At 51.8% G+C, this 27251-nt stretch overlaps 21 non-coding genes and 5 pseudogenes across 21 annotated transcripts; all 26 read right to left on the bottom strand.

The window, feature by feature from the left end:
- Positions 1 to 108: 108 nt before the first annotated feature.
- LOC140589677 (5S ribosomal RNA) lies at positions 109 to 227 on the bottom strand. The gene has a single exon (XR_011990856.1). It is a non-coding gene; the product is annotated as a 5S ribosomal RNA (ribosomal RNA).
- Positions 228 to 17044: 16817 nt separating this feature from the next.
- LOC140590356 (5S ribosomal RNA) lies at positions 17045 to 17163 on the bottom strand (annotated as a pseudogene).
- A 297-nt stretch (positions 17164 to 17460) lies between these two features.
- LOC140590327 (5S ribosomal RNA) lies at positions 17461 to 17579 on the bottom strand (annotated as a pseudogene).
- A 297-nt stretch (positions 17580 to 17876) lies between these two features.
- On the bottom strand, positions 17877 to 17995 carry LOC140589561 (5S ribosomal RNA). The gene has a single exon (XR_011990740.1). It is a non-coding gene; the product is annotated as a 5S ribosomal RNA (ribosomal RNA).
- A 297-nt stretch (positions 17996 to 18292) lies between these two features.
- Positions 18293 to 18411, bottom strand: LOC140589765 (5S ribosomal RNA). The gene has a single exon (XR_011990944.1). It is a non-coding gene; the product is annotated as a 5S ribosomal RNA (ribosomal RNA).
- Positions 18412 to 18708: 297 nt separating this feature from the next.
- On the bottom strand, positions 18709 to 18827 carry LOC140590005 (5S ribosomal RNA). Its single transcript, XR_011991184.1, has one exon. It is a non-coding gene; the product is annotated as a 5S ribosomal RNA (ribosomal RNA).
- Positions 18828 to 19124: 297 nt separating this feature from the next.
- Positions 19125 to 19243, bottom strand: LOC140590004 (5S ribosomal RNA). Its single transcript, XR_011991183.1, has one exon. It is a non-coding gene; the product is annotated as a 5S ribosomal RNA (ribosomal RNA).
- A 297-nt stretch (positions 19244 to 19540) lies between these two features.
- LOC140590003 (5S ribosomal RNA) lies at positions 19541 to 19659 on the bottom strand. The gene has a single exon (XR_011991182.1). It is a non-coding gene; the product is annotated as a 5S ribosomal RNA (ribosomal RNA).
- A 297-nt stretch (positions 19660 to 19956) lies between these two features.
- LOC140590002 (5S ribosomal RNA) lies at positions 19957 to 20075 on the bottom strand. Its single transcript, XR_011991181.1, has one exon. It is a non-coding gene; the product is annotated as a 5S ribosomal RNA (ribosomal RNA).
- Positions 20076 to 20372: 297 nt separating this feature from the next.
- Positions 20373 to 20491, bottom strand: LOC140590052 (5S ribosomal RNA; annotated as a pseudogene).
- A 297-nt stretch (positions 20492 to 20788) lies between these two features.
- Positions 20789 to 20907, bottom strand: LOC140590001 (5S ribosomal RNA). The gene has a single exon (XR_011991180.1). It is a non-coding gene; the product is annotated as a 5S ribosomal RNA (ribosomal RNA).
- A 297-nt stretch (positions 20908 to 21204) lies between these two features.
- On the bottom strand, positions 21205 to 21323 carry LOC140590051 (5S ribosomal RNA; annotated as a pseudogene).
- A 297-nt stretch (positions 21324 to 21620) lies between these two features.
- LOC140589999 (5S ribosomal RNA) lies at positions 21621 to 21739 on the bottom strand. Its single transcript, XR_011991178.1, has one exon. It is a non-coding gene; the product is annotated as a 5S ribosomal RNA (ribosomal RNA).
- Positions 21740 to 22036: 297 nt separating this feature from the next.
- Positions 22037 to 22155, bottom strand: LOC140589998 (5S ribosomal RNA). The gene has a single exon (XR_011991177.1). It is a non-coding gene; the product is annotated as a 5S ribosomal RNA (ribosomal RNA).
- Positions 22156 to 22452: 297 nt separating this feature from the next.
- Positions 22453 to 22571, bottom strand: LOC140589997 (5S ribosomal RNA). Its single transcript, XR_011991176.1, has one exon. It is a non-coding gene; the product is annotated as a 5S ribosomal RNA (ribosomal RNA).
- Positions 22572 to 22868: 297 nt separating this feature from the next.
- On the bottom strand, positions 22869 to 22987 carry LOC140589996 (5S ribosomal RNA). The gene has a single exon (XR_011991175.1). It is a non-coding gene; the product is annotated as a 5S ribosomal RNA (ribosomal RNA).
- Positions 22988 to 23284: 297 nt separating this feature from the next.
- Positions 23285 to 23403, bottom strand: LOC140589995 (5S ribosomal RNA). The gene has a single exon (XR_011991174.1). It is a non-coding gene; the product is annotated as a 5S ribosomal RNA (ribosomal RNA).
- A 297-nt stretch (positions 23404 to 23700) lies between these two features.
- LOC140589994 (5S ribosomal RNA) lies at positions 23701 to 23819 on the bottom strand. The gene has a single exon (XR_011991173.1). It is a non-coding gene; the product is annotated as a 5S ribosomal RNA (ribosomal RNA).
- Positions 23820 to 24116: 297 nt separating this feature from the next.
- Positions 24117 to 24235, bottom strand: LOC140589993 (5S ribosomal RNA). The gene has a single exon (XR_011991172.1). It is a non-coding gene; the product is annotated as a 5S ribosomal RNA (ribosomal RNA).
- Positions 24236 to 24532: 297 nt separating this feature from the next.
- LOC140589661 (5S ribosomal RNA) lies at positions 24533 to 24651 on the bottom strand. Its single transcript, XR_011990840.1, has one exon. It is a non-coding gene; the product is annotated as a 5S ribosomal RNA (ribosomal RNA).
- Positions 24652 to 24948: 297 nt separating this feature from the next.
- LOC140590102 (5S ribosomal RNA) lies at positions 24949 to 25067 on the bottom strand (annotated as a pseudogene).
- Positions 25068 to 25364: 297 nt separating this feature from the next.
- Positions 25365 to 25483, bottom strand: LOC140589368 (5S ribosomal RNA). Its single transcript, XR_011990547.1, has one exon. It is a non-coding gene; the product is annotated as a 5S ribosomal RNA (ribosomal RNA).
- Positions 25484 to 25780: 297 nt separating this feature from the next.
- Positions 25781 to 25899, bottom strand: LOC140589367 (5S ribosomal RNA). The gene has a single exon (XR_011990546.1). It is a non-coding gene; the product is annotated as a 5S ribosomal RNA (ribosomal RNA).
- Positions 25900 to 26196: 297 nt separating this feature from the next.
- On the bottom strand, positions 26197 to 26315 carry LOC140589365 (5S ribosomal RNA). Its single transcript, XR_011990544.1, has one exon. It is a non-coding gene; the product is annotated as a 5S ribosomal RNA (ribosomal RNA).
- A 297-nt stretch (positions 26316 to 26612) lies between these two features.
- On the bottom strand, positions 26613 to 26731 carry LOC140589226 (5S ribosomal RNA). Its single transcript, XR_011990403.1, has one exon. It is a non-coding gene; the product is annotated as a 5S ribosomal RNA (ribosomal RNA).
- A 297-nt stretch (positions 26732 to 27028) lies between these two features.
- On the bottom strand, positions 27029 to 27147 carry LOC140589225 (5S ribosomal RNA). Its single transcript, XR_011990402.1, has one exon. It is a non-coding gene; the product is annotated as a 5S ribosomal RNA (ribosomal RNA).
- Positions 27148 to 27251: the final 104 nt, after the last annotated feature.

Here is a 27251-nt window from a genome sequence, read left to right as displayed (position 1 = left end):
ACTGCCGTCTTTGTACAAATAAAGGTAATTTGTGAAATGAAAGGGTAGTGACATCTTTACATTCGTGGCAAGACGCAGGGCCCTCTGGATAAGGTGAAACTAAGAAAAAGCTTACGGCACTTGGTATTCCCAGGCAGTCTCCCAACCAAGTACTAACCAAGCCCGGCCCCGCTTAGCTTCCGAGATCAGACGAGATCGGGCGCAGTCGGAACGGTATGGCCGTAAGCGAGGGAAGCGGCCAGAATCAGCACTTTTGTTTTCAGTTGAGGGTTTATTGAGAGTCGCACCGAGAGAAGAGCAGACGTCGATGCGGCATTGATGTCAAGATCTCTTTGAGAAAGTCGTTATTAAAATGAGGAAGAAATCGGTGAGTTGTATACGATTGCTACGAGTACTTTCTGCAAAAGTGGGCGGGGACTGCCGTCTTTGTACAAATAAAGGTAATTTGTGAAATGAAAGGGTAGTGACATCTTTACATTCGTGGCAAGACGCAGGGCCCTCTGGATAAGGTGAAACTAAGAAAAAGCTTACGGCACTTGGTATTCCCAGGCAGTCTCCCAACCAAGTACTAACCAAGCCCGGCCCCGCTTAGCTTCCGAGATCAGACGAGATCGGGCGCAGTTTTTTTTTTTTTGTTTTATTAAACCACTCAGAACGACAGTGCCACACATACACCACAGCAGGGGGCGGTACAGGGAGAGGGGCCAGGGAACGGGGCAAGCCCACGCTCCAAGACCCCTACTCACAGGGTGCAGCAGTCTTCATCATGCAGGCGTGAAGTTTAATAAAAAGAAAAAGACCAGGCATAATCAATAAAAGCCAATCAAACAATAAAAATGCCAATTAAAAGGAGCAACAGCCCCAACATCGAACAACACAGAAGACGGACAACAAGCAGCACACGACCCACCCACACAGACAAACCCAAGAAAAACAACCCAAGCAACCCACCCAAAACAGAAAAACAAGAGAAAACAAGCAGCCCACCCTCAAAACACATCCCAAACCAACCGCCCACCCACAACAGACACAAAAGGAACCCGGTGCACATAATCACTTAAGAACCGGGGCATGTCATGAGGCCCGGCAGACAATAAAAACACCTTAGATAAAACCAGTCGCAGCCGATAGCGGCACATTAAAACAGGATCTAAAACCACGCGCTCATAGCGGGCCTTGTTGCGCCGCAACCAAACAACACATTTAGCGACTGCTAAAAACAAGTTAAGAAAGGTGCTGGCGGGGTGGACCTTGGGGACACCAAACAGGAACATGACCTGCCACCCCGCCTCAGTAAAAACAGGCACGGGCCCCACCGCCCCGGCTATCCTGTCCACCACCTCCAGAGCCCACACAATGAAATCAGCTAACTGTGAACAGCCAAAGAACATGTGCGTAAGGCCCTCCTCCACATCCCGGCACACTGGGCAGAGCGGAGACGCGGCGAAGCCCAGTCTATGAAGCCACGACATTGACCATAGGGCGTTGTGCCGCTGTCTGTAGTCGAAAAGGGCCAGGGCAGGGTCCGCCGGGCAGACCAGCACGTTCCCCCACAACAGGTCAGGCCCCAGGGCGGGGAAGCGAGCGCTCCAAAAGGCCTGCGCCACCGGGGTAACAAAAGCACGCTGCCTGTAGAGGCGGGCAAAGTCACGGGTCACACACTGTTGGGGAGCTGGAGGAAAGCGCCGTAGCTTTGACCCCCTCTCACCCTCACCTATGTGGAGGAAGCGCTGTCGCTTGCCACTCCACACATGCACTTCTTGGACTCAGGACTTAAAGAGACAGCACACTTCTTATCTTTTACTTGCGCAAGGGTGCCCACTCACTTAGATGCAACAGACAGTATCTGCGCCTCAGTTCAGTGTCACACCGGGCAGTCCCTTGGCTTCTTTATTTATACTTGGCGGGAGGGGCTTACATGGGGCGTAGTTTAAGTTGTTAATGCTGTTAGTACCTTTACAGACAAAGGTTTATCAGGAAACGCTACACAACCCAGGGTAGGCCTCCTTGGCCATGTTGACAAGCCTATCCCCCACCCAGAGTTATAGTTCCTGTTCTCTCATCCTTTGGCGTCTAGAGACCACTTCGTTCTGCCCTGTCTCTAGACGCAGGGGCTGATACATATATATTACATATTGCTAACACACATACTTAATATGATAAAAGTAATACATTTTCCACTCTAACAGTCCCTCCTGTTTATCATGTTAATTGTAAGAAAGCAGAATCACACTGAGGGTCTCCTCGAGCTTCAGGAGTGGTCCACGCCCTTTAGGTTTTCGGACCGTCCGTCATTGTGAGTTACACCTCTCCGGGCTCTTCTTCCATCTCCATATTGTCGGTAAGGGACAACAACATATTGTCTTGAGCTCGAAACGCGGAATGTAGAGCAGAATTAATCAGCATTTTCAAACATGGAATCACAGTGATACAGCAGCAGAAAAATAATATAAAAAACATCAGAAATGGTGCACATATTTTCATCAGAATGGTCCACCATGCTCCGGTGGTGAACCAGGACAACCACGAGAACCCTTGCTGGCTCTTTTCTTCGGTCATCACCGTCCGTAGATCTTTCAGCTTTTGCAAGGCATTCGTCATGTTGGAAGAATGTACATTGTCAGGAATATAAGTACAGCAGGTTTGATTCAGTAATACACACACCCCTCCCTGCGCCGCAGTGAGGAGATCTAGTGCCATTCTATTCTGTATCACCATCTGCCGGGTTATATCCAATTCTTTATTTTGTTGCTGCTCTATTGTTATGGAAGCATTCATGAACAAACCTAATCTGTAGGTCAGAGTTTCTACGCGGAGCAGTAGTTTTCCTACTCCCACGTGTGGAAACAAGGCAAGTATTACTTTCTTCCCTTCGGACCACAACTTTTGATCGTCGGGGACATCTGTTCCCCACACGCTATCATGTTGTTTCACGGTTTCTTCCGTGCTGCGTTTACGTCGTTTAGTTGTGTCCTCAGTACTTATTACATAGGTGTGATCTGAAACATAAATGGGTGCACAAACTCCGTACCAGCCGGGTGGTAACACAAAATAAGCACGGCTACCACACAACCAGGCTACGCCTTGCACCCAATAGGACCCATTGCTGGGGCCTGACATGTTGACTGGTGCTCCTTCACCTGAAACAGCAATTTGATCACAGTTTGTGGTGTTACCTAGGGGGTTTGTGCCATTCATTTGGTCATAGCACATAGTATGGTTGAATGTTCTCGGGTCTTTATTCATAAGGACCGGGAACGGGAATGAACTATTAGACTTGGTGACCTTGAAGTCAATCCAAAATAGTCGATCACGAGTGTTATTGTCGATCCCTGGGGCATATGGGTTTGTGTCATTTATTTTAATACCTATGTGCTGGTATCCGACGCCTCCGAATGAGGAAGCACATTTAGCCTGGGATCTGTTCATAGGTTTCCCGGTTAAAGTTGGGCCTTCACTGTGGTGTGGCATGACAGAGCAAACATAACAGTTAGACAGATTCTTTTGTTTCACAGCGTCATGTACATATCTGTACCAGTAATTCTGTAGGAACGGATGTTGTGCATCTCCGTTTATACGGGTGAGGTGAATCCCATCCGGGGTCCACTTTTTCCCTACATCCACATTCTCATCTCCAAATTGTAATATCAGTATAATTAGTATAACGAAAAGACCTCCAAACAGACTTTTAGCCCACCATGGGCACCCTGTCAGAGCCATCCTAAAGGAGTGCAGTTCAGTTGGTTTCTTCACCGGGTTGAGACAGCGAAAACCTATTGTATTTCGTGCCTTTGTAGCGGACTTCCACTGCTACTCCGCGAGTGAGGCGTCTGGCAGGGGCTTTATGAGCTTACAGTGACTTTTGTGAATCCACGACGGTCTTTCCGCAATCTTCAGTGCGGTGGGTGTTGTCAGGAGTACTTGATATGGTCCGTCCCACCGGGGCGTAGTCCAATCCTTACGCTGTAGGACTTTAATCAGTATCCAATCTCCAGGCTTCACAGAATCCTGTAACACAGACACAGATGCTTCTGGCACATTACTAGGATGTTGAGCGCTTTGTTTAGCGAGCAGTCTGCTCATCCAATCCGCAAGCGTTTGCTCATGTCCCGCCTTCCCTACGTCAGTGGTTTCCCCTATCAACGGAAACGGTCTCCCGTATACTATTTCAAAGGGGGTCAGTCCACTGACCGCAGGCGTGATACGCATCCATAGTTTCACTAGTGACAAACATTCTGGCCATGGTCTGCCTGTTTCTTCCATGGTTTTCTTTAGCCTATTTTTTATTGTTCCATTAGTTCGCTCCACTAGACCTGCACTCTGGGGGTGGTATGCGCAATGATTTTTTAGTGTAAATCCTAGTGCTTGTGAGCATAAGTCTAGTACTTTATTTACAAAATGTGAGCCGTTGTCTGATCGTATTATTTCGGGGATTCCATATGTCGGAAAGAATTGTCCCACTAAGCATTTAGCCACTGTGATTGCATCACAGCGTTTTGCTGGGTATATTTCTACCCACTTTGAAAAGGTGTCTATTATTACCAAACAGTATTTTGCACCTTGTGACCACGTCAATTCTATGAAATCCATGTGTATTGCTTGAAACGGCTGCTCCGGCATGGGGAACTGGCCTCGCTTAGGTCTCATGTTCCCTTGTGCATTATGTTTACAGCAAATCATGCACGCTCTGCAATAGTTTTTTGCAAAATCAGAAAAATTTATTGTGTAAAAGTGTTGTTGTATTATATGTACCATCCCTCCTGTTGAGACATGGGTCTTCCCATGACTCACTAAAGCTGCTGTTTTATACAGACTCCGCGGAAGGACTGGCTTCCCGTCCACTTCATACACATTATCTTTTTCTTGTGCCCCCCTTTTTGTCCATCTCTGCTTTTCTGCCTTTGGGGCATTCTGCTGCGCGTCTCGTAGTACATTAGTTTCCATGAGGAAGAGCCCATCGCTCTCTTCGAGCGGTGCGCTTTGGGCTGCTTCCTTAGCTGTTTGATCAGCGAAAGCATTCCCTTTCGCTTCCTCAGTTTCATTGGCCTGATGCGCTTTGCATTTGCAGAGTGCTAGTAGTTTTGGTTTCTGCACGACTTCTAACAGTTTTAGTAGTAACGCCGAATGAGTTAATGTGGTCCCTTGGGACGTCTTGAATCCTCTCGTTTTCCACACAGCTGCATGATGATGCACTGCTGAGAAAACGTACTGACTGTCTGTGTATATCGTAATTTCTTTCCCCTCATGTATTTCACAGGCTCGGATGACGGCATACAGTTCTGCAGCTTGTGCTGAACATGTCGGCGGCAACGCCTTTGCTTCTATCACTTTGTCTTGGGTTACTACCGCATACCCTACTCTGTTTTTGCCATACTGATCTTTAGATGCAGACCCGTCCACGAATAGGACTGTAGTCTGGGGTATGGGCGTTTGAGAGATGTCAGCTCGGGGTTTTGTTTGTTCTTCTATTATGGTTTTACAAGAATGCGCGTCTCCCTCTGCCTGAGACGGCAGGAGGGTGCTGGGGTTTAATGGTCCACACCTCTGCAAGGTTATATTAGGCTGTGAGAGCAGAAGTGAGACCAGGGTCAGGTGTCTAGCGTGCGTTAAGAAGGGTAGTGGTGTCTGGAGCAATATCAGCGATACGGCATGTGGTACTTTCAGGGTCAGGGGGTGGCATAACACTAGCTCTGCTGATATTTTCACTGCTTCCGCTGCTGCTGCACATGCCTGCAGGCAGCTTGGAAACCCTGCTGCCACAGCGTCTAGTCTTTTAGAGTAGAACGCTAATGGTCTGTGTTTAGTTCCAAACGGTTGTGTTAAAACAGCTTTCATATACCCTTCTTGTGCATCTACGCATAGCATGAAAGGCAATTCATAGTTTGGTAAGGCCAAGACTACATCTGTCTGCAGCATGTGTTTCAGTTTCTCAAATGCTGCTTCTCCCTTGCCGGTCCATTGTATTTGGTCTTTTAGTGTCATCTCCTTCCCATATATTAACTCCTGCAAAGGCTGTGCTAAGGTTGCATAGTCTGGTAACCATTCCCTACAGTAATTGCACAGTCCCAGGAAGGACATCATCTGTTGCTTTGTCCTTGGTTTAGGCGCCTCTCTAATCGCTTGCTTACGAGTTTCTAGGAGCGCCTTCCCTTCCCCCGTAAGATAATGACCTAAATATATGACCTTCTTCTGGCAATATTGTAGCTTTTCTTTCGAGGCCTTATGTCCTGTCTTGTACAAATGTTGGAGCACAGCCAAGGTCGTCTGCCGGCAATGTTCCTTAGTATCGGCTGCGACTAGGATATCATCCACGTACAACAATACTTGGCTGTGTTCCAGCACTGGGCACGTTTGCATAGAGAAGCGGAGGGCCATTGTGTACACATGTGGGCTTTCAGAAAAACCTTGCGGTAATCTAGTGTAAGTATATTTCTTCCCTTTGTAGGTGAACCCGAATAAATGTTGCGAGTCCTCATGTAGTGGCACTGAGAAAAAGGCATTACTCAAATCTATCACTGAGAACCACTTCTTGTCTCCCGTAAGGGAGTTAAGCAGTAAATGTGGATTAGGCACATCTGGTGCCGCATGCTGAACTATGTTATTTATTGGCCTTAAATCTTGCACCATCCTCCACTTTCCCGTTTGACCTTTCTGCACTGGGAATATGGGGGTGTTGCAAGTAGCCTCAGGTGCCTCTCTCAAGATCCCTGACCTCAACATGTCCTGTATCACCGGTGCTATTCCGGCTTCAGCTTCGGGTTTCAATGGATATTGTCTCACTATCGGTTCTTGTTGTGTTCGTACCTGTACCTTATATGGTGGGAAGTCTTTTACTAGCCCTACATCAGTGGGGGAGGAAGACCACAGCCCTTTAGGTATTACTGACAGCTCTGGGCTCTCAACCGTAGCTATCAATCAGGCTGGGTCCTCCATGTGTGTGACAGGGGTCACAGGCACTCGCCATCCCAAAGGGAATCTCCATATGTTTTGTGTTTCGTTATAGCTCCACTCTGTCCCTGGCTGCGTCGTATATTTAAGTTTTGGGTGTGATGCGCAGCTCACAAACTGTCCCAAATCTTTCCATCTATGCTTTTTCCCTTTTGAAAGAGAAATGTGTGGTGTGTCTTCTAGAAGCAATTTCCATTGCCTATTCGTCAGGGTGACGGATGCTGCTGCTAACCCATTTACTGTGTCCACATACAGATATGGGACCGTAATGCATTTATCAGTTTGTGCATGGAACAAGGCGTCATATGCTGGGTCTGGCCCTGGTACTGTTTTGTACCTCATTGTGACGTGCAGCGCATCACTCAGCATATATTGCGTTTGTGGTGCTTTCTGCTGCTGCCTAGTTTTCCTCAACATTTCTCTAGTTTGGTTCGTGTCTCCTAAATCTAAGGACCAATAATAGGTTGGGGTGTTATGTCCTTGTAACACACAAACATCCTCCTCTATTATGGCCTTCATTCCATTTGGGGTTGGCACCACGCCTATTCCTAATGCTTGCATTACATCTCTCCCTACCAGATTTACGGGGCAAGCAGGGCTTATGAGTACTTGTGCTTCGCACTCTTTTCTGGTCTCGACATCTATTATCAGCAGGGGGTTGGTAAGTTTATGGCTATCTGTTTGGCCTCCTGCTGTTTTCATATTCACTGTAGCCGTTGAAAAGGTAGTTTTAGGAGGTGCTACTGTCAGCACCGTCCTGCAGGCTCCAGTGTCGCACAAACACTCATAAGTTTCCCCATTTATAGACAATTGTCTGCTTGGTAATTCACACCATTGTTTTGACACTAACAGTTGTTGCACTGCTAGCAGGTCTACTTCCTCTTCTCCCTCTATTCGCACTGTTTCAACTTTACAGCGTCTTAGGGTCACGGGGGCACATTCCTCTGTTTCAGTATTTGAAATAGAGTCCCCCGTGGCTGGGAGTCACTGGGGTGGCTCACCGGAGGTGGACCTTCTATCGGGATTGGTTGTGGGGTCCCTTTTTTGTCTTAGTCTGCAATCCCTTGCCATGTGTCCTATCTTCCCACAATTCCAGCAGTCTATTACTCCTGGTTGGCCTCTTCCCAATCCCCCTCTACCTCTTCCTCTGTTCCTACCCCTGAAACCTCCTCTACCCCTTCCTTGGATCTGCGTATAGGCCACTAACTGATCGCTTTGATCTAAGAAAACAGTTTCTGGTTTTGTCTTCTGGGCTTTTTGAGCGTGTTGTGCATATTCTATTGCTTGTTGCACAGTTCCTGTATTCTGGTGCACCCAGTGTTTATCAATGTATCGCTTTAATTCTGGTCGCAACCCAGTTAGGAAGGCTCTTTTTAATTGTTGCTGATATACCCCGTTCTCATCTTCCGCATGAGGAATTCCTGAGTTCGTCCTGAACATAGGCCGTAATCTGTCCAGGAAATCCTCTGGCTCCTCTCCTTCTTTCTGCTTACACTGCGCTATTTTCCCATAATCAGCTCGTCTTGTGAATGTGGCCTCTAACCTTCCTCTCAACTGGTCTAGAGCCTGCTGTAATTCCATGGAGTCATGTGCTAGGGGCTGGTTTCTTGCTCCCTGACCCGTAAAGTCACCAGCTACCCGTCCCCATTTGTGACTTAGGACCTGTCTAAAACAGCGGAATAATTCTCTCCCATTAAGGTGAAAGCTGGTCTGTAGTTCCGTCATAGCTGTCCAGAACTCAGGCACACCGTCCTCTACGGCAGGGATGCCTTTCAGGGCGGCTGCTCTATCTTCTGCTGTCCATGGGCGGTAAACTAATATGGTGGCTGGTGGGGCTATGCCATCATCATCCAGGGCTATTCTTGGATTAGCCACTTCCACCATCGGGGCGAGGAACTCATCTTCCTCATCTAATTCTATTGCATGCCACTGAACTCTCCGATTTTCAGGGTTTATACGTTTTTGCAATTGTGGATCTGTCGCCCTGGTCTGATGTAACCTTGGTCTCTCTCCCTCCGCTCCCTGAGCCGCTTGCAAAGGTGCAGGCTTATTTTGATTATGATAAGGTGGTGGCTGTGGCCCTAGTGGCGCAGCCACAGGCACATGCGGGGGAGCAGTGGGCGATGTCTCCTCATCTATTTTAACCAATGCTGCTTGTAACTTCTCTTTTTTATTTTTCTGTTTCTCCTTCCTCGCTTTATCTCGGAGTTTGCTTTGCTCTAACCAAGCTTCAGACAGCATGTATTCTCTCTTTTTCTGTATTTTATCTTTCTCTGAACGGCAACTAGCCAGTATATCTAATTTTAACTCGGTCTGCAGTTTTAGAATGTCCCCTGTATTCAGATTTCCAGGAAATGTATATCTTTTCTGCCATTTCCGATTACTCACAACTCCTGCTCCTACTTTGTATGCTTCCATAAATTTCTCGTCTCCCGCCAATTCTACTTTGCTCTGACTCTGTCCCATTTTTTTCTACAAAAAACAACAACCCCTAGGTGCAAGTCCCTGGCATGAGACCTCAGGAGGACACTGACACGGCCTTCTACTGTCTCCTATGGAGACAGCGGTATCAGTTTTCAGGGGTGAAACCCGTCCTTTCTCCCTTGGTCACCAGTATGTTGTTGCACCCAGGCCAGACGTGCAGACCTTCTACTAGTCTCTTAATACACGTCTGTTCTCATTCACGCTGCAGCGTCGTGCTTCTCACCTGATCCTTTCGCGAAGTGCTTCTAGTTCTTGTCCGGAGGCCCATCAGACGTCGCCCCAGCCGTCGGGAACGGTCCTAACCACCGGCCTGTAGACGAATTCACGTCACAGGTCTTTCACACACTCTCTGTGAGTGAGACTGTCGACAGTTTTCGGTGTTGTTCGTCGGCGGACTGGTCGGCGTCTTCTGGTTTCCTCTCGGATCCGGCTCGAAGGACCAAGTTTTATGTTGGGGAGCTGGAGGAAAGCGCCGTAGCTTTGACCCCCTCTCACCCTCACCTATGTGGAGGAAGCGCTGTCGCTTGCCACTCCACACATGCACTTCTTGGACTCAGGACTTAAAGAGACAGCACACTTCTTATCTTTTACTTGCGCAAGGGTGCCCACTCACTTAGATGCAACAGACAGTATCTGCGCCTCAGTTCAGTGTCACACCGGGCAGTCCCTTGGCTTCTTTATTTATACTTGGCGGGAGGGGCTTACATGGGGCGTAGTTTAAACTGTTAATACTGCTAGTACCTTTACAGACAAAGGTTTATCAGGAAACGCTACACAACCCAGGGTAGGCCTCCTTGGCCATGTTGACAAGCCTATCCCCCACCCAGAGTTATAGTTCCTGTTCTCTCATCCTTTGGCGTCTAGAGACCACTTCGTTCTGCCCTGTCTCTAGACGCAGGGGCTGATACATATATATTACATATTGCTAACACACATACTTAATATGATAAAAGTAATACATTTTCCACTCTAACACACACGCCTGGCAACAGTGACCCTGGAGGCCCTCTCGGCCACAGCCTCGACCTGGTCATAGACGGCCGCGGGAGGCAGGAAGCCAGGGCGCACCTCATAAAAGAGGTCTCGCACCTGACGCACCCCAGCCTCCCACCAGTGCCGGAACTCGAGGGGCCGCCCCCCGGAGAGGACGCGCGGTTTGAGCAGCAGCGGCTGCCGAAGCAGAAGCTGCCGCCCCTCAGGCACCACGACAGTGTGCTCCTGGAACTCAGCCCACGCCAAGAGGAGGTGTGCGTAGAAGGAGGGGATGCCACGCACCATGCCGGGCCGGAGACGCATCCAAAGAGCGTCTTCGGCCAGCTCCCTCCCCGCACACTGTCCCAGCCGGAGCGAGAGCACCACCTTCCACAGGGAGGGGCGGCTCTCGTCCAGGAAGGCTTGCAACATCCGGACACACAGGGCCTTCGACTGGACCAGAGGGTCCAGGAGGCCCAGGCCACCCTCGGCAGGGGGGCCAATCAAGGTAGCGTAAGCCACCATGACTCTGCCCCCCCCCCAGAGGAAGCGCAGGATGGCCTTCCGCAGCCTGGCGTAATGTCCGTGGGGCATGTGAGTGACGCTCAGGTGAAACCACAGCACAGACAACACCATTGCGTTCAACAGGAACACCTTCTGCTGCAGCAAGAGGAGACGGCCCGACCACCCGGCCAGCCGCCGCTCCACACCACCCGTCAGATCGTCCCACATCCTCCCCGTCGCATCGTCCGCACTCCTCCCGAGCAGAACGCCCAGGAGGCGCACGTCCCCCTCGGCCTCAGTCAGCCCCAGCTCGGCGGGCAGAGGCCCGGCCGAACCGAGCCGCAGGTACACCGACTTCTGCAGGTTGACCCTGGCCTCAGTGATGTCACAGTACTGCTGCACGCTGCGCAACGCAGCCCCCACGCTGGCCACATCGGGCACGAGCAGGGTGGTGTCGTCAGCGTACTGGAAGACCGGCGGAGCGAAGCATGTCGGGCCGATGGGCACCCTAGCAATGCCACGAGAGGCGGCCACCAGGAGGCCGAGGGGCTCGACCGCCAAGGTGTACAAGGCGGCCGACAGGGGGCAGCCCTGCCGCACCGAACGCGTCATGCGGAAGGGCGCAGTGACGTAGCCGTTGCAGGTGACCGCGGTCATGGCGGAGGCGCACAAGAGGCGCGTCCAGGCCAGGAAGCCCGGGCCGAAGCCGAAGACCTCCAGTACACGCTGGAGGTAGGCGTGCTCGACCCTGTCAAATGCCTTGGCAAAGTCGAGCTTCACCAAGTAACCGGGCGAACCTGCCGTTTCCATGAAGCCCACCGCCGCCTGCACATCCCGGACGGTGTCCAGGATGGTGCGGCCCGTCACCCCGTACGTCTGGGTGGTGCGGATGAGGGACGGCAGCACCTGACTGAGCCGGGAGGCCAAGACCGAGGCCAACACCTTGTAATCGGTGTTGAGCATGGTGAGGGGCCTGTAATTAGCCAGCTCCCCCCTGTCTCCCGTGTGCTTAAAGAGCATCTTAATCAAACCAAGCCGGATGGTGCCGTGCATTTCACCGCGGGCGAGGACGTCACTATAAAGGGCCTGCAAGATGGGCACGAGCTCCTCCTTAAATACCCTGTAAAAGTCTGCCGTGAGCCCGTCGGAGCCGGGACACTTTCGCGGCCGGAGCCGGTCAATAGCTGCCCCAATCTCATCACAGGACAAGGGGGCGTCACACAGGGCGACGCTCTCGGGCGAAAGGCGCGCCTCAATCAGCCCCGTGAGGGGGGAGAGGGCGTCCAGATCGATGCGCTCGCTGGTGAACATAGCGGCCCAGTAGTCCCGCACGACGCGCAGGACACCGGGTGCGTCGGACACCAACTGGCCGTCCGGGCAGCGCACCGAACGGAGCAGCCTCGCAGCCCCCCGGGACTCCTCCAGCGCCCTGAAATAGCGAGGAGAGAGCTCACCAGGGGCGACGAAACGCACCCCGCTCCGCAACGCCGCCCCGGCGTGCCTCCGCTCAGAGAGGAGAGCCAGCTCGTCCTGCAGGGCCGAGACCCGCACGGGGTCCCCTGCATCCTGCTCGAGCGCCAGCAGTTTCAGCTGGAGATCACGCAGCAAGGCGCGCTCCCCCTGCCGAAAGCGTCCGGCTGCGGCCTTCCCGGCAGCCTGTAAAACGGTCGCCACCTCCCGCTTTAACAATTCCCACCCCGCCTGAATATCGAGGGAGAACAGGGGCGACCGCACCCCAGTCCACAATGCGAAGCTCACCTTCTCAGTAACGGTACCATCGCTTAAGAGGGAGGGGTTGAGGATCCACGTGCCCCGCCCGCGCTGCACCTCCCCAGAATCGAGCGTGCAAAGGAAGTAGTCGTGATCGCTCACGAGACACTCCCGATAGCACACCGTACGGACACGGGCAGCGACAGCAGGGGACATCAGAGCGTAGTCCAGCCTGCTGCCGTGCATCACGCCCCGGACATGCTGCGTCCTGGAGAGGACACGACGGTCAGGGTTGCGATCCCTCCACAGGTCCGTGAGATGACAGACACGCATCAAGCGGAGGAGAGCTGCTCGCCCCGCATCGGCCCGCACGACCGCCCCCCTCCGCACGTCCAGGCGAGAGAGGGAGATGTTGAAGTCCCCGACCACGAGAGGACAGGGCCACAGCGCCACACGGGCAGCCAGGCGGTCGAAGAAGGAGGCACACCGTGCCACATCATTGGGCGCGTGCACGACCACGACGGTGCAGGCGAAACCCCCCTCCAGACAGAGCCCGACAGCCAGACACTTGCCCTCCCCGTCCGAGTACAGCAGGGATGCCGACTGGACACGCGGGCGGCGACAGAGCAGCGCGACACCCCAACCGACGACCCCTGGCCGAACAGAGGCGGTGGAGAAGAAGACATCGCCCGACCATGCGTCCCGCACTCTATCAATAAAAGGCCCATCCCACCCAGTCTCTTGCAAACACACAACGGACGAGTCACAACACGAAGTTAAAACTGCCTGGGCCTTAGCCCAGGAGCGCAGCCCCCAGGCATTGAGGGAGGTCAGAGTCAGTGTCATTGGGATAAAAGAGTCTCTGTTAGGCACCAGGCAGGGGACACATCACGACAGACACAACACTGGCACAGGAGGTAAAAGCCACACACACCCAGATAAAAGCGGGACGCACCCAGCCGAACAGGCCCACCCAGACAACCACCCCACTAACCCACCCGGATGGTGGAGCGATGTCGCGGGAAACACACAGGTAAAAGGGACAAGCAACACAATAAGAACAATAAAAGAAACCATAAAAAGAACCATAAATAAAATAAGAAGACAATAAATAGGCGGGCCGTAAAAGAACACAATAAAACACGAGTAATCACTTAAAACGCACGGGACCTAGGGGACGGGGAGAAGCAGGGACGACAGCGGCGATAGCAGGGGCAGAAGGCGACACGGACACGGTGATGGACAATGAAAACAGAAACCAAAAACAAAACCGGGGCGGCAGAAAAGCAATACACAACGAAAGACAAGAACCACGGGAAACATGAGTCAATGAAGGGGGATGGCGAAGGAACATCAGTCCGTGTCGCCGCTGTCGTCATGACCCGGGCTCGCAGCACGCATGGCCGCCAGGGCCGCCACCGCCGACTGCCGCCGCTCCTCCTGGCGCCGCAGAGTGTTGGCGAGGCCCGGCAGAGGGGGCTGATGAGACGCCCCGGACCTAGACCCCATGCAAAAGCGGGACTTGTGCTTGGCCTTGCCAAGCTTAGTCATTACAGGCTTGCCCGAGTCGGGCTGGGTCCGTGGGGCGACGAAGGGGTCCGGGTCCAGGGCGTCCAGCTGACGCAGGGTGTCAGCGCCGAAGGGGGGGACGCCGGACCAGGGCGACGCCAGGGGCTGGACAGATGGAGGCAGAGGGGGGGGGGAAGAGGGAGCGGGGGCTGGGGGAGGGGGGCCATCCACAGGCCTACCCCCGGCCAACCGGGACGCCGGGCGCACTTCACCCGCGGCCGGAGCTGCGGGAAGGGACGGGGTGAGAGACGAGGGGGGGGCGGGCGGGGGCTCCGAGTAGAGGGACTGGGAGACAGGCATGGGCACTGGCAGCTCCACGGGACCCGCAGCTCCGGAGGGCAGCTCCATGTCCTCAACGCCCGACGCCCCAAGGAGGTCCTGTGCGGCCGGGGGGTCTCCGGCCCCCCCAAAGGGCACAGCGTCCACCCCCACGACGGGACCCCCACTCACCTCTCCCCTCGGGCCAGCCACAGGAGCGGCGAGGAGGTCGTCCACGACAGGAGCCAGGCAGTCAACGGCAGCAGCCACAGGGGGTGTCGAAAGCGCGGCGATGGCGGCAGCATTACTGGGGTCCTGGGGTGGAAGGAGAGACACCCCCTCGTCCCCCCCAGCGTGAGAGCCCGGGTCAACCCCGTCCCTGGCAGCGGAGGCCGGCCCGTCCCGACCAGGGGCGCCAGGGCAGGTGCACAGGGCGGCGGCCTTGCGGCAGCCGGCACAGCGGGCGACAACACAGTCACGGGCGTAGTGTCCCTGCAGCCCGCAGACACGGCACACGTACTGAGGGCACTGGGCCACCACGTGCCCCGGCTGGAGGCACATGCGGCAGAGGCGGACCTGGTTGTCGTGAGCGACACGAATGTAGCGGGGCCCCTCGGCCATATCAAATCGGGCACTGTAGGGCAAGGACACCACGCCGGCCGGGAAACGCACCCTGACGCAGCGGGTGCCGTCAGTGACCTGAGTGCCGGGCAGGAGCCGACGGCGCACCGGGAGGATGGGCTCCACACCCCATGCCGCAAGGCGATCGAGGATGACCTGATCGGGCACATACGCAGGCAGGTGCAGAAAGGAGACCACGCGCTCCGCCTGACAGAGGCATCTGACCGGGCAGAGCTTGCCCTGTACGGTGAGGCCGCCCTCAACGAGCTCGATGTACTTGGGGGCGGTGAAGGTAACCTCCACTGCCACATTAGGAGCCGGGCACACGGCCAGCAGGGCGTCCTTCGGCACCAACAACAATATCGCCTTAGCCACCTCAAGCAAAGGCACGCTGTCAAACGCACTCAGGTCCACGGAGGCAGTGGCCTCCTTAGTATAAGGCCCCTTCGGGGCAGGGCCCTCGTCCCAGGCACCCCGCGAAGCCGCACCCTGACGCAGGACGCCCGCTCGCACCCCCGTGCCCACCTGCACCCGCCCGCTGCGCCCGACCGGCCTGAGCCACCCTCCCAGCATAGCTGTCGGGCGGAGAGACGGCACCGCCGACCCCCGCACCAGCACCAGCACCGGCCCCGCTGCTCACCTTGGCGGGCGCCACTCCCGGCCCAGAAGCCACCGCTGCCGCTGCCGCCGCCCTCTTTCGAGACACGACCTGCACCCACTCACCGGGCCCCCGGTCATCCAGACCAGGCGGCTCCACCGCCATATCTACCTCCATGTCCGCCCTACTAAAATCATCCAGTGAATTAACCGTATCAGCATCCAGCGCCCGTGCAGCCGCGGCTGCACGCGACACGTCATCACTTCCCACACCTCTGAACGCCCGTGCAGCCGCGGCTGCACGCGACATGGACGGCTGCGGCTGAGCAGCCATGATCAAACAATTAAGGGGAGGAGGGGGGGCAACCAAGAAGGGAGCCCGGGGGACAAAACAAACAAGCAATCAAGGGGGAAAAAGAAAAGCCGGTAAATAATAAACGCGCAAAACACGGAAGTGGAAAACAAAACACAAGACCGGCGAAAAAAAATCTAATGACAAGCCTCTCTCCCTAGCACAATAAAACGGCCAGGGAGAGGGGAAACGAACTGGGGCAAAAAAGAAAAGAAACAGTGATCCAAAAACAAGATAAACCAGAGCAAACTACAACGGATGAAAAACGCGCACAGAAACGGAGGGCGAAAACAAAACACAAATCAGGGGCGAAATAAAGGGTGACAAGCCTCCCCCCCCGGCCCAAAATGAGGCCAGGGAGAGGGAAAACAGAACCAGACGAAACAGAAACTTAAGAAACGCCGAAATAAATGAAAAAAAGCCTAATTGGCAAACCAGGAAGTAAAACGCGCAGCGCGCAAAGAAAGCCAAACGAACAGAAATAAATGCAAAAAAAGACACTCAAAACGAGTGACAAGCCTCCCCCTCCGGCGCAACGAAGCGGCCAGGGAGAGGGGAGGCTAACCAAGGCAAAACTAAACCAAAACAGGTATTAAATAAAACGGAGAAAGAAACGGAAAACCAAGCAAACAGCAGAGACTAAAAAAAACACCACCGCACACACGCACCACCACACACACACTGAGCCGCGCAGGATCAGGCACGATCATGCGCAGTCGGAACGGTATGGCCGTAAGCGAAGGAAGCGGCCAGAATCAGCACTTTTGTTTTCAGTTGAGGGTTAATTGAGAGTCGCACCGAGAGAAGAGCAGACGTCGATGCGTCATTGATGTCAAGATGTCTTTGAGAAAGTCGTTCTTAAAATGACGAAGAAAGCGGTGAGTTGTATACGATTGCTACGAGTACTTTCTGCAAAAGTGGGCTGCCGTCATTGTATAAATAAAGGTAATTTGTGAAATGAAAGGGGAGTGACATCTTTACATTCGTGGCAAGATGCAGGGCCCTCTGGATAAAGTGAAAGTAAGAAAAAAGTTACGGCACTTGGTAATCCCAAGCAGTCTCCCAACCAAGTACTAACCAAGCCCAGCCCCGCTTACCTTCCGAAAGCAGACGAGATCGGGCGCAGTCGGAACGGTATGGCCGTAAGCGAGGGAAGCGGCCAGAATCAGCCCTTTTGTTTTCAGTTGAGGGTTTATTGAGAGTCGCACCGAGAGAAGAGCAGACGTCGATGCGGCATTAATGTCAAGATGTCTTTGAGAAAGTCGTTATTAAAATGAGGAAGAAAGCGGTGAGTTGTATACGATTGCTATGAGTACTTTCTGCAAAAGTGGGCGGGGACTGCCGTTGTTGTACAAATAAAGGCAATTCGTGAAATGAAAGGGGAGTGATATCTTTACATTCGTGGCAAGACGCAGGGCCCTCTGGATAAAGTGAAATTAAGAAAAAGCTTACGGCACTTGGTAATCCCAGGCAGTCTCCCAACCAAGTACTAACCAAGCCCGGCCCCGCTTAGTTTCCGAGATCAGACGAGATTGGGCGCAGTCGGAATGGTATGGCTGTAAGCGAGGGAAGCGGCCAGAATCAGCCCTTTTGTTTTCAGTTGAGGGTTTATTGAGAGACGCACCAAGAGAAGAGCAGACGTCGGTGCGGCATTGATGTCAGGATGTCTTTGAGAAAGTCGTTATTAAAATGAGGAAGAAAGCGGTGAGTTGTATACGATTGCTACGAGTACTTTCTGCAAAAGTGGGCGGGGACTGCTGTCGTTCTACAAATAAAGGTAATTTGTGAAATGAAAGGGTAGTGACATCTTTACATTCGTGGCAAGACGCAGGGCCCTCTGGATAAGGTGAAACTAAGAAAAAGCTTACGGCACTTGGTATTCCCAGGCAGTCTCCCAACCAAGTACTAACCAAGCCCGACCCCGCTTAGCTTCCGAGATCAGACGAGATCTGGCGCAGTCGGAACGGTATGGCCGTAAGCGAGGGAAGCGGCCAGAATCAGCTCTTTTGTTTTCAGTTGAGGGTTTATTTAGAGTCGCACCGAGAGAAGAGCAGACGTCGATGCGGCATTGATGTCAAGATGTCTTTGAGAAAGTCGTTCTTAAAATGAGGAAGAAAGCGGTGAGTTGTATACGATTGCTACGAGTACTTTCTGCAAGAGTGGGCCGGGACTGCCGTCGTTGTACAAATAAAGTTAATTTGTGAAATGAAAGGGGAGTGACAGCTTTACATTCGTAGCAAGACGCTGGGCCCTCGGGATAAGGTGAAAGTAAGAAAAAGCTTACGGCACTTGGTAATCCCAGGCAGTCTCCCAACCAAGTACTAACCAAGCCCGGCCCCGCTTAGCTTCCGAGATCAGACGAGATCGGGCGCAGTCGGAACGGTATGGCCGTAAGCGAGGGAAGCGGCCAGAATCAGCCCTTTTGTTTTCAGTTGAGGGTTTATTGAGAGTCGCACCGAGAGAAGAGCAGACGTCGATGCGGCATTAATGTCAAGATGTCTTTGAGAAAGTCGTTATTAAAATGAGGAAGAAAGCGGTGAGTTGTATACGATTGCTATGAGTACTTTCTGCAAAAGTGGGCGGGGACTGCCGTTGTTGTACAAATAAAGGCAATTCGTGAAATGAAAGGGGAGTGATATCTTTACATTCGTGGCAAGACGCAGGGCCCTCTGGATAAGGTGAAACTAAGAAAAAGCTTACGGCACTCGGTATTCCCAGGCAGCCTCCCAACCAAGCACTAACCAAGCCCGGCCCCGCTTAGCTTCCGAGATCAGACGAGATCGGGCGCAGTCGGAACGGTATGGCCGTAAGCAAGGGAAGCGGCCAGAATCAGCACTTTTGTTTTCAGTTGAGGGTTTATTGAGAGTCGCACCGAGAGAAGAGCAGACGTCGATGCGGCATTGATGTCAAGATGTCTTTGAGAAAGTCGTTATTAAAATGAGGAAGAAATCGGTGAGTTGTATACGATCGCTACGAGTACTTTCTGCAAAAGTGGGCGGGGACTGCCGTCTTTGTACAAATAAAGGTAATTTGTGAAATGAAAGGGTAGTGACATCTTTACATTCGTGGCAAGACGCAGGGCCCTCTGGATAAGGTGAAACTAAGAAAAAGCTTACGGCACTCGGTATTCCCAGGCAGCCTCCCAACCAAGCACTAACCAAGCCCGGCCCCGCTTAGCTTCCGAGATCAGACGAGATCGGGCGCAGTCGGAACGGTATGGCCGTAAGCAAGGGAAGCGGCCAGAATCAGCACTTTTGTTTTCAGTTGAGGGTTTATTGACAGTCGCACCGAGAGAAGAGCAGACGTCGATGCGGCATTGATGTCAAGATGTCTTTGAGAAAGTCGTTATTAAAATGAGGAAGAAATCGGTGAGTTGTATACGATTGCTACGAGTACTTTCTGCAAAAGTGGGCGGGGACTGCCGTCTTTGTACAAATAAAGGTAATTTGTGAAATGAAAGGGTAGTGACATCTTTACATTCGTGGCAAGACGCAGGGCCCTCTGGATAAGGTGAAACTAAGAAAAAGCTTACGGCACTCGGTATTCCCAGGCAGCCTCCCAACCAAGCACTAACCAAGCCCGGCCCCGCTTAGCTTCCGAGATCAGACGAGATCGGGCGCAGTCGGAACGGTATGGCCGTAAGCAAGGGAAGCGGCCAGAATCAGCACTTTTGTTTTCAGTTGAGGGTTTATTGAGAGTCGCACCGAGAGAAGAGCAGACGTCGATGCGGCATTGATGTCAAGATGTCTTTGAGAAAGTCGTTATTAAAATGAGGAAGAAATCGGTGAGTTGTATACGATTGCTACGAGTACTTTCTGCAAAAGTGGGCGGGGACTGCCGTCTTTGTACAAATAAAGGTAATTTGTGAAATGAAAGGGTAGTGACATCTTTACATTCGTGGCAAGACGCAGGGCCCTCTGGATAAGGTGAAACTAAGAAAAAGCTTACGGCACTCGGTATTCCCAGGCAGCCTCCCAACCAAGCACTAACCAAGCCCGGCCCCGCTTAGCTTCCGAGATCAGACGAGATCGGGCGCAGTCGGAACGGTATGGCCGTAAGCAAGGGAAGCGGCCAGAATCAGCACTTTTGTTTTCAGTTGAGGGTTTATTGAGAGTCGCACCGAGAGAAGAGCAGACGTCGATGCGGCATTGATGTCAAGATGTCTTTGAGAAAGTCGTTATTAAAATGAGGAAGAAATCGGTGAGTTGTATACGATTGCTACGAGTACTTTCTGCAAAAGTGGGCGGGGACTGCCGTCTTTGTACAAATAAAGGTAATTTGTGAAATGAAAGGGTAGTGACATCTTTACATTCGTGGCAAGACGCAGGGCCCTCTGGATAAGGTGAAACTAAGAAAATGCTTACGGCACTCGGTATTCCCAGGCAGCCTCCCAACCAAGCACTAACCAAGCCCGGCCCCGCTTAGCTTCCGAGATCAGACGAGATCGGGCGCAGTCGGAACGGTATGGCCGTAAGCAAGGGAAGCGGCCAGAATCAGCACTTTTGTTTTCAGTTGAGGGTTTATTGAGAGTCGCACCGAGAGAAGAGCAGACGTCGATGCGGCATTGATGTCAAGATGTCTTTGAGAAAGTCGTTATTAAAATGAGGAAGAAATCGGTGAGTTGTATACGATTGCTACGAGTACTTTCTGCAAAAGTGGGCGGGGACTGCCGTCTTTGTACAAATAAAGGTAATTTGTGAAATGAAAGGGTAGTGACATCTTTACATTCGTGGCAAGACGCAGGGCCCTCTGGATAAGGTGAAACTAAGAAAAAGCTTACGGCACTCGGTATTCCCAGGCAGCCTCCCAACCAAGCACTAACCAAGCCCGGCCCCGCTTAGCTTCCGAGATCAGACGAGATCGGGCGCAGTCGGAACGGTATGGCCGTAAGCAAGGGAAGCGGCCAGAATCAGCACTTTTGTTTTCAGTTGAGGGTTTATTGAGAGTCGCACCGAGAGAAGAGCAGACGTCGATGCGGCATTGATGTCAAGATGTCTTTGAGAAAGTCGTTATTAAAATGAGGAAGAAATCGGTGAGTTGTATACGATTGCTACGAGTACTTTCTGCAAAAGTGGGCGGGGACTGCCGTCTTTGTACAAATAAAGGTAATTTGTGAAATGAAAGGGTAGTGACATCTTTACATTCGTGGCAAGACGCAGGGCCCTCTGGATAAGGTGAAACTAAGAAAATGCTTACGGCACTCGGTATTCCCAGGCAGCCTCCCAACCAAGCACTAACCAAGCCCGGCCCCGCTTAGCTTCCGAGATCAGACGAGATCGGGCGCAGTCGGAACGGTATGGCCGTAAGCAAGGGAAGCGGCCAGAATCAGCACTTTTGTTTTCAGTTGAGGGTTTATTGAGAGTCGCACCGAGAGAAGAGCAGACGTCGATGCGGCATTGATGTCAAGATGTCTTTGAGAAAGTCGTTATTAAAATGAGGAAGAAATCGGTGAGTTGTATACGATCGCTACGAGTACTTTCTGCAAAAGTGGGCGGGGACTGCCGTCTTTGTACAAATAAAGGTAATTTGTGAAATGAAAGGGTAGTGACATCTTTACATTCGTGGCAAGACGCAGGGCCCTCTGGATAAGGTGAAACTAAGAAAAAGCTTACGGCACTCGGTATTCCCAGGCAGCCTCCCAACCAAGCACTAACCAAGCCCGGCCCCGCTTAGCTTCCGAGATCAGACGAGATCGGGCGCAGTCGGAACGGTATGGCCGTAAGCAAGGGAAGCGGCCAGAATCAGCACTTTTGTTTTCAGTTGAGGGTTTATTGAGAGTCGCACCGAGAGAAGAGCAGACGTCGATGCGGCATTGATGTCAAGATGTCTTTGAGAAAGTCGTTATTAAAATGAGGAAGAAATCGGTGAGTTGTATACGATCGCTACGAGTACTTTCTGCAAAAGTGGGCGGGGACTGCCGTCTTTGTACAAATAAAGGTAATTTGTGAAATGAAAGGGTAGTGACATCTTTACATTCGTGGCAAGACGCAGGGCCCTCTGGATAAGGTGAAACTAAGAAAAAGCTTACGGCACTCGGTATTCCCAGGCAGCCTCCCAACCAAGCACTAACCAAGCCCGGCCCCGCTTAGCTTCCGAGATCAGACGAGATCGGGCGCAGTCGGAACGGTATGGCCGTAAGCAAGGGAAGCGGCCAGAATCAGCACTTTTGTTTTCAGTTGAGGGTTTATTGAGAGTCGCACCGAGAGAAGAGCAGACGTCGATGCGGCATTGATGTCAAGATGTCTTTGAGAAAGTCGTTATTAAAATGAGGAAGAAATCGGTGAGTTGTATACGATCGCTACGAGTACTTTCTGCAAAAGTGGGCGGGGACTGCCGTCTTTGTACAAATAAAGGTAATTTGTGAAATGAAAGGGTAGTGACATCTTTACATTCGTGGCAAGACGCAGGGCCCTCTGGATAAGGTGAAACTAAGAAAAAGCTTACGGCACTCGGTATTCCCAGGCAGCCTCCCAACCAAGCACTAACCAAGCCCGGCCCCGCTTAGCTTCCGAGATCAGACGAGATCGGGCGCAGTCGGAACGGTATGGCCGTAAGCAAGGGAAGCGGCCAGAATCAGCACTTTTGTTTTCAGTTGAGGGTTTATTGAGAGTCGCACCGAGAGAAGAGCAGACGTCGATGCGGCATTGATGTCAAGATGTCTTTGAGAAAGTCGTTATTAAAATGAGGAAGAAATCGGTGAGTTGTATACGATCGCTACGAGTACTTTCTGCAAAAGTGGGCGGGGACTGCCGTCTTTGTACAAATAAAGGTAATTTGTGAAATGAAAGGGTAGTGACATCTTTACATTCGTGGCAAGACGCAGGGCCCTCTGGATAAGGTGAAACTAAGAAAAAGCTTACGGCACTCGGTATTCCCAGGCAGCCTCCCAACCAAGCACTAACCAAGCCCGGCCCCGCTTAGCTTCCGAGATCAGACGAGATCGGGCGCAGTCGGAACGGTATGGCCGTAAGCAAGGGAAGCGGCCAGAATCAGCACTTTTGTTTTCAGTTGAGGGTTTATTGAGAGTCGCACCGAGAGAAGAGCAGACGTCGATGCGGCATTGATGTCAAGATGTCTTTGAGAAAGTCGTTATTAAAATGAGGAAGAAATCGGTGAGTTGTATACGATCGCTACGAGTACTTTCTGCAAAAGTGGGCGGGGACTGCCGTCTTTGTACAAATAAAGGTAATTTGTGAAATGAAAGGGTAGTGACATCTTTACATTCGTGGCAAGACGCAGGGCCCTCTGGATAAGGTGAAACTAAGAAAAAGCTTACGGCACTCGGTATTCCCAGGCAGCCTCCCAACCAAGCACTAACCAAGCCCGGCCCCGCTTAGCTTCCGAGATCAGACGAGATCGGGCGCAGTCGGAACGGTATGGCCGTAAGCAAGGGAAGCGGCCAGAATCAGCACTTTTGTTTTCAGTTGAGGGTTTATTGAGAGTCGCACCGAGAGAAGAGCAGACGTCGATGCGGGATTGATGTCAAGATGTCTTTGAGAAAGTCGTTATTAAAATGAGGAAGAAATCGGTGAGTTGTATACGATTGCTACGAGTACTTTCTGCAAAAGTGGGCGGGGACTGCCGTCTTTGTACAAATAAAGGTAATTTGTGAAATGAAAGGGTAGTGACATCTTTACATTCGTGGCAAGACGCAGGGCCCTCTGGATAAGGTGAAACTAAGAAAAAGCTTACGGCACTCGGTATTCCCAGGCAGCCTCCCAACCAAGCACTAACCAAGCCCGGCCCCGCTTAGCTTCCGAGATCAGACGAGATCGGGCGCAGTCGGAACGGTATGGCCGTAAGCAAGGGAAGCGGCCAGAATCAGCACTTTTGTTTTCAGTTGAGGGTTTATTGAGAGTCGCACCGAGAGAAGAGCAGACGTCGATGCGGCATTGATGTCAAGATGTCTTTGAGAAAGTCGTTATTAAAATGAGGAAGAAATCGGTGAGTTGTATACGATTGCTACGAGTACTTTCTGCAAAAGTGGGCGGGGACTGCCGTCTTTGTACAAATAAAGGTAATTTGTGAAATGAAAGGGTAGTGACATCTTTACATTCGTGGCAAGACGCAGGGCCCTCTGGATAAGGTGAAACTAAGAAAAAGCTTACGGCACTCGGTATTCCCAGGCAGCCTCCCAACCAAGCACTAACCAAGCCCGGCCCCGCTTAGCTTCCGAGATCAGACGAGATCGGGCGCAGTCGGAACGGTATGGCCGTAAGCAAGGGAAGCGGCCAGAATCAGCACTTTTGTTTTCAGTTGAGGGTTTATTGAGAGTCGCACCGAGAGAAGAGCAGACGTCGATGCGGCATTGATGTCAAGATGTCTTTGAGAAAGTCGTTATTAAAATGAGGAAGAAATCGGTGAGTTGTATATGATCGCTACGAGTACTTTCTGAAAAAGTGGGCGTGGACTGCCGTCGTTGTACAAATAAAGGTAATTTGTGAAATGAAAGGGGAGTGACATCATTCAATTCGTGGCAAGACGCAGGGCCCTCTGGATAAAGTGAAAGTAAGAAAGAGCTTACGGCACTTGGTAATCCCAGGCAGTCTCCCAACCAAGTACTAACCAAGCCCAGCCCCGCTTAGCTTCCGAGATCAGACGAGATCGGGCGCAGTCGGAACGGTATGGCCGTAAGCGAGGGAAGTGGCCAGAATCAGCCCTTTTGTTTTCAGTTGAGGGTTTATTGAGAGTCGCACCGAGAGAAGAGCAGACGTCGATGCGGCATTGATGTCAAGATGTCTTTGAGAAAGTCGTTCTTAAAATGAGGAAGAAAGCGGTGAGTTGTATACGATTGCTATGAGTACTTTCTGAAAAAGTGGGCGTGGACTGCCGTCGTTGTACAAATAAAGGTAATTTGTGAAATGAAAGGGGAGTGACATCTTTCAATTCGTGGCAAGACGCAGGGCCCTCTGGATAAAGTGAAAGTAAGAAAGAGCTTACGGCACTTGGTAATCCCAGGCAGTCTCCCAAACAAGTACTAACCAAGCCCGGCCCCGCTTAGCTTCCGAGATCAGACGAGATCGGGCGCAGTCGGAACGGTATGGCCGCAAGCGAGGGAAGCGGCCAGAATCAGCACTTTTGTTTTCAGTTGAGGGTTTATTGAGAGTCGCACCGAGAGAAGAGCAGACGTCGATGCGGCATTGATGTCAAGATGTCTTTGAGAAAGTCGTTATTAAAATGAGGAAGAAATCGGTGAGTTGTATACGATTGCTACGAGTACTTTCTGCAAAAGTGGGCGGGGACTGCCGTCTTTGTACAAATAAAGGTAATTTGTGAAATGAAAGGGTAGTGACATCTTTACATTCGTGGCAAGACGCAGGGCCCTCTGGATAAGGTGAAACTAAGAAAAAGCTTACGGCACTTGGTATTCCCAGGCAGTCTCCCAACCAAGTACTAACCAAGCCCGGCCCCGCTTAGCTTCCGAGATCAGACGAGATCGGGCGCAGTCGGAACGGTATGGCCGCAAGCGAGGGAAGCGGCCAGAATCAGCACTTTTGTTTTCAGTTGAGGGTTTATTGAGAGTCGCACCGAGAGAAGAGCAGACGTCGATGCGGCATTGATGTCAAGATGTCTTTGAGAAAGTCGTTATTAAAATGAGGAAGAAATCGGTGAGTTGTATACGATTGCTACGAGTACTTTCTGCAAAAGTGGGCGGGGACTGCCGTCTTTGTACAAATAAAGGTAATTTGTGAAATGAAAGGGTAGTGACATCTTTACATTCGTGGCAAGACGCAGGGCCCTCTGGATAAGGTGAAACTAAGAAAAAGCTTACGGCACTTGGTATTCCCAGGCAGTCTCCCAACCAAGTACTAACCAAGCCCGGCCCCGCTTAGCTTCCGAGATCAGACGAGATCGGGCGCAGTCGGAACGGTATGGCCGCAAGCGAGGGAAGCGGCCAGAATCAGCACTTTTGTTTTCAGTTGAGGGTTTATTGAGAGTCGCACCGAGAGAAGAGCAGACGTCGATGCGGCATTGATGTCAAGATGTCTTTGAGAAAGTCGTTATTAAAATGAGGAAGAAATCGGTGAGTTGTATACGATTGCTACGAGTACTTTCTGCAAAAGTGGGCGGGGACTGCCGTCTTTGTACAAATAAAGGTAATTTGTGAAATGAAAGGGTAGTGACATCTTTACATTCGTGGCAAGACGCAGGGCCCTCTGGATAAGGTGAAACTAAGAAAAAGCTTACGGCACTTGGTATTCCCAGGCAGTCTCCCAACCAAGTACTAACCAAGCCCGGCCCCGCTTAGCTTCCGAGATCAGACGAGATCGGGCGCAGTCGGAACGGTATGGCCGCAAGCGAGGGAAGCGGCCAGAATCAGCACTTTTGTTGTCAGTTGAGGGTTTATTGAGAGTCGCACCGAGAGAAGAGCAGACGTCGATGCGGCATTGATGTCAAGATGTCTTTGAGAAAGTCGTTATTAAAATGAGGAAGAAATCGGTGAGTTGTATACGATTGCTACGAGTACTTTCTGCAAAAGTGGGCGGGGACTGCCGTCTTTGTACAAATAAAGGTAATTTGTGAAATGAAAGGGTAGTGACATCTTTACATTCGTGGCAAGACGCAGGGCCCTCTGGATAAGGTGAAACTAAGAAAAAGCTTACGGCACTCGGTATTCCCAGGCAGTCTCCCAACCAAGTACTAACCAAGCCCGGCCCCGCTTAGCTTCCGAGATCAGACGAGATCGGGCGCAGTCGGAACGGTATGGCCGTAAGCAAGGGAAGCGGCCAGAATCAGCACTTTTGTTTTCAGTTGAGGGTTTATTGAGAGTCGCACCGAGAGAAGAGCAGACGTCGATGCGGCATTGATGTCAAGATGTCTTTGAGAAAGTCGTTATTAAAATGAGGAAGAAATCGGTGAGTTGTATACGATCGCTACGAGTACTTTCTGCAAAAGTGGGCGGGGACTGCCGTCTTTGTACAAATAAAGGTAATTTGTGAAATGAAAGGGTAGTGACATCTTTACATTCGTGGCAAGACGCAGGGCCCTCTGGATAAGGTGAAACTAAGAAAAAGCTTACGGCACTCGGTATTCCCAGGCAGTCTCCCAACCAAGTACTAACCAAGCCCGGCCCCGCTTAGCTTCCGAGATCAGACGAGATCGGGCGCAGTCGGAACGGTATGGCCGTAAGCAAGGGAAGCGGCCAGAATCAGCACTTTTGTTTTCAGTTGAGGGTTTATTGAGAGTCGCACCGAGAGAAGAGCAGACGTCGATGCGGCATTGATGTCAAGATGTC

The sequence above is a fragment of the Paramormyrops kingsleyae genome, chromosome 4, assembly GCF_048594095.1.
Source record: "Paramormyrops kingsleyae isolate MSU_618 chromosome 4, PKINGS_0.4, whole genome shotgun sequence".
NCBI classification, from domain to species: domain Eukaryota; kingdom Metazoa; phylum Chordata; class Actinopteri; order Osteoglossiformes; family Mormyridae; genus Paramormyrops; species Paramormyrops kingsleyae.
The sequence above is the reverse complement of the archived record's forward strand: the minus strand, read 5'-3'. Positions and strand labels throughout refer to the sequence as shown.